We start from the raw sequence: 5,232 nt of genomic DNA, 5'->3' as shown, positions 1-5,232 counted from the left end.
CCTCTTTTGGAAGGCCAAACAAAGTAGTTTCGCTTTCACAACGAAACACACAGCGCCTTCACGACATGGCGACAGCAACAATACTACAGCCAGGGCTGGCGCGAGCTCAACCGCCACTCTAGGCAAAACCCTACCCTAAGCAGCTCGACAAATGTTGTTCAGGACACGGAAAGCACAAGTCTCTAAAGACGAATTAAATCCAATGCACAATGACAACCAAACAAACAGGAACACACCGGCTCGGACGTCGCCCGGTTATACAAGGTCCGCGTCCTCAGCTGGGAAACCGGGGCTGGGTTGAAAAGTTAGCTACCGGAGTAGAAGGAAAAGGAGAAGGAGAAAAGAAACTCAAAGCAGCAATAGACTTCCTGAAGATAGGTACATGGAATGTACGGACTCTCAGAAGTCCTGGCAAACTGGAGCTATTACGCAAGGAAATGACACCATATGAGTGCGATATATTGGGACTGGCAGAGATGCGCTGGACAGGTGTGGGAGAGCTGAATGGAGGAGAAGTGATTTGGTCACATGAGGGAAGTTGGTTTCTTGCTTAGCAAGCGAGCGAAAGATGCGCTACTCGGGTATAACCCTGTAAACTCTCGTAACATAGTGGCCAGGTTCAACGGAGCACCTCTGAACATTGCAGTGATTCAGGTTTATGCACCAACTTCAGACAGTACCGAGGAAGAGGTCGAAACGTTCTACGGGCAGCTGGAGCACATCATCGAGGAGTTGCCAAAGAAGGATGTGAAAATTGTGATCGGCGACTGGAATGTAAAGGTTGGAATGGATAACGTGGGCTGGGAGCAGGTGATGGGGTGTCACGGCTATGGACAGTGCAATGATAGAGGGGAACGGCTTCTGGAATTTGCGTCTATGAATGATCTACTGATCACCAACACCAGATTCCAGCAGAAGGACAGCAGGAAGTGGACGTGGATGGCACCCGATGGCAAGTACACCAACATGATCGACCTGGTGCTGGTAGACAGGAGATTCCAAGGATCAGACATCTCCTCAGACCACAGTTTGGTGATGTGCAAACTGAAGCTAAGACTGAAAAGGACAACGAGACAACAACTACATGAACCAAGAAGGAACATCGATGCACTTGGAAATACAACGGTGCGGGCAGCGTTCTAGGACAAAGTGGAGCAAAGACTTGCAAACTCACCATCGCAGCCAGTGGAACTAAATGACAGAGTTCGACAGTTGAATGAAGCGATACAATCATCTGTGAGGGAAGTATTCCCAACAGTGTGTAAGCAAAACAAACCGTGGATCACGGAAAGCACACTACAACTGGCAAAGACGAAAAGAGAGATGAAACAGAGAAGACAAGAATCGGAGGAGAGGGAGAAGATGTATAGAGTGGTGTGCAATGTGGTGAGGAAAGCAGCAAGGACAGACAAGGAGGAGTGGCTACAAGGACAATGCCAGGATATTGAGAGGCGTGCAGGAGACAACCAAATCAGAGAGGCATATAAGCTCATCAACCAGATAAACCGAGCGTGGAAACTGAAGCAGTCAAGCTATCAAGGAAAAGAATAGTAAGAGGTTACAAGATAAAGCAGAAGTTAAGAAAAGGTGGACAGAATATTGCAGTGGTCTGTACACTGATAGGGGTGACAGTGACACCGTCATAACTGAACTAGACCAAATCTCACCACCGCCCAATGAAGATGAAATGCACTACATTCTATATGAGGAAGTGGCAGAAGCGGTGAAAAGGTTAAAGAAAGGTAAGAGCCCAGGAATCGACGACATAACCGGAGAAATGATACAAGCTGGAGGAGAAAAATTACAGAAGAGATACACACAATCTGTAATCAGATATGGCAGGAAGGGAGAGTACCAGAGGAATGGGCAAAGTCAGTCATCGTCACAATACCAAAGAAAGGAGACTTGGCAGAATGCAGCAACTACAGGACAATTGCTCTGTTAAGTCACATGGGTAAGGTATTGATGATGGTGTTACTGGAGAGATTGAAAGCGCAGATGGAACCACATCTGTCAGAGGAGCAGGCCGGATTCAGGAAAGACAGATGCACGACACATCAAATCCTGATTCTAAGGCTTATGGCAGAGAAGGCGAAACGTAAAGGACGACACATCATCAACTGTTTCATTGATTTCCGAAAGGCGTTCGACTCCATCAAACAGGACGTCACTTGGGCAACACTCAAGTCATATTTTAGATTTGGAGCAAGATTGACCAAGATACTGCAGAACATCTGTGAAATCTCGCAGTCGGCGGTGTGAGTTGGTGGAGAAATGGGCGATTGGTTTAAAACACCGGTCGGAACAAGACAAGGGGATCCGAATTTACCAACTATATTCATCTCGTACCTCGAGAGATTAATGGACTCGATAAGAGACAATGGCACAGGAATATCAGTCCATGGGTACAAGATCAACAACCTCAAATTTGCAGATGACATTAATCTACTGGAGGAGAATAGAGTTGAATTACAAGGAAATCTGGATCGGATGAATGAAGCAGGAGAGGCCGCAGGATTAAAGATCATCATTGAAAAGACAATGACAATGATGTTTGGACAAGAGGACATAGAAGAGGAACTGGAGATCAAGGGCAGAAGTATTGAAAATGTCACAGAGTTTGTGTACCTGGGTAGTCTACTGACCTGGGACAACGATTGCAACAAGGAGATCAAGAGGAGAATAGCGAGGGCAACGGGAGTAATGGCAGGGTTCAAGACAATATGGAACAGCAAGCATATCAGAACAGAGACCAAAATCAGCATAATCAGGACATGTGTGATGAGTGTGTTGCTGTATGCTTGTGAGACATGGACATTGAGGAAGAAAGACAAAGATTTACTGCGGGCGTTTGAAATGAAGTGCTACAGGAGAATCTTGCACATTCACTGGCATCAGAAAATCACAAACGTGGAGGTGCAAAGACGAGTTGGAAACACGAGGAACATTGTACAACTCATCATGGAGAGGAAGCTCAGCCTGTTTGGACATATCTGCAGGATGGAGGACAAGCGACTGGTGAAGTGTGTGGTGTTTGGGATCATGGATGGATGGACACGGAGAGGAAGACCGAGTAGGGAGTGGTTGGATGACATCAAAGAATGGTGTCAGAGGGACATCCACTCTCTTAGCAGGATGGCACAGGACCGTGCACAGTGGAAATGGAGCGTCAGACGGGCATTGGACACCAACGGGCGTGAGCCCATGGAATGATGGATGGATGGATGGATGGGTCAGGGTCCAGCACCTCCGAATTCCGATAACCTCATTTGGTGGATCCCCCTCCTCACACACCATTGAAAGATGTTCGTGTCAGGGTTATTATAGTTTTGCATTTTTAAATTCGTTTTTATTTTAATATCGCTTTCAATTTTCTTTTATTGGTTTCATTAATAATTTTGTTAATTTTAGTTTAGTTTTTATTTAGTGAACAGATTTATAGCCTATTTAGTTTTTATACAGTTTAGTTTCAGTTTTAATTTTAGTAATTAAAGTTTAGCAGAATTAACAGAACACTTCCAGAGCGCAGACCAAAGACATTTTAATTTAAGCTTATTGACGCAAACCGCTAGCGACACAAAATTAAAGCATGCTGAGATTGATAAGAGAACGATTATTTATTTTGTATTATTATTTTTAGTTAGGTGTTTAATAACTGCTGTTGGTTTTGTTTCGTTTCGTTTTAGTTTTTAATTTATTTTGACATTTTTTATCTTTCTTTCTTTCTTTCTTTCTTTCTTTCTTTCAATGCTCTTTTAGTTAAATACAGTTCTTAATACAACATATTTTACCGTTTAAACATGTATACAACATTTCTTACATTTAAACTCGTTTAACAAGCATTTTAGAAGTAAAAATGAAACATTTAATCGTCGCAAAAAGACTGATGCGGCTTGTTTAGGTGACTTGGTTTGCTTTGCATAAAATAAAATGATTTACAGCAAAGAAACGGTTTTATAGATTAAATAAAACATACACAAACCTATATTTGACCAAAGAAATGCAAGTTGGCGGCACTGAGAACTTCTCTCACCTGAACAGAATGCAAAATATCTGCGCTCATTACAAACACTGGGTTGTTGCGACTCTCTTGTCCCAAGAGCTGGGTTACACAAAAATTACCCAAACACAAAAACATTTTGCAATAAAATAACCATGATTTTTAGAGTATATGTGCATACTATAAAAAAGCAACTGATGCAAGCTGGTAATCACTTAAGTGGGTCCACAAAATGATTGCGCGAATGCTCCATTACCTCTCCATCCTCTGATCACTTGCCGGATCCGTCAACCCGCTTTATTCCGGGACCTCGCAATTTACAAATTAAACACTGTTCGTAGCGTTATAAATGATAAAGGCTAAATATCTAGGCTACCTGGCTAAAAAAACAAAATATTTTTTTGTATTTTTTTTTTGGGTGTACGTGGATGTATCCACCTGTGTCTCCCCCACGTTTTCTATAATCTTGCCTTTCAGAAGCGCGTGTCGGGCTTTAAAACTCATCAGACATCACCAGTAGCAAAAGTCATTCATGTCTGGATAGTTTTATTCATTTTGATGACATTTATGGAAGTACATGAGGGTGGTTTGCATCAGGGCCGTGCACAGACATTTTGAGGGACAGTGGCCCAAAACCAAAAAAGGGGCAGTAGGGGGGTGGGTGCTTGTTAATACTAATTATCCAGTTGTTACAAATATACAATTAAAAGGGAAGACAGCACACTCTGTAATAATTTCAGACTTTACTGTAGATGTTTTGATAAGAATGGGCTCTCCCTCACTCTCTGAGCCTGCTTCTGCCTCATCTTCAATGGAAGAAGGGGAGAGTGGGGTAAGTTGAGCCAGTGGGTAAGTTGACCCACCCCGTTTCTTGGCAACTGTACATATAAAACCATGCAAATCATTTAGCTAAATATTAGCCTGAACTGGTAAGCAACAGTAGCTATTTTTTCCAAAATGGCAGCTATGGGGCAAAGTGAGCCAAATGCTGTGCGGTAAATTGAGTCAGCATTTTAACTTACCCCACCATAAGGCACTATAGTTAAGTGAAATCTCTGAATTATAAACTAGTGTTTTAATGTGATATTACTGGTTTAGTTGATCATATATACATATTTTGTAGTTTATTTGATAGGGACAGTGTACATGTGCACCAGATCCTTCTCTGATAAGAACCAGAAAATGCTTTTCATCACATTATAATCAGATATATCTTTCCACCTGTAGTCACT

The sequence above is a fragment of the Sinocyclocheilus anshuiensis genome, unplaced genomic scaffold, assembly GCF_001515605.1.
Source record: "Sinocyclocheilus anshuiensis isolate Anshui unplaced genomic scaffold, SAMN03320099.WGS_v1.1 scaffold1365, whole genome shotgun sequence".
NCBI classification, from domain to species: Eukaryota; Metazoa; Chordata; class Actinopteri; order Cypriniformes; family Cyprinidae; genus Sinocyclocheilus; species Sinocyclocheilus anshuiensis.
This window is presented reverse-complemented; position numbering follows the sequence as displayed.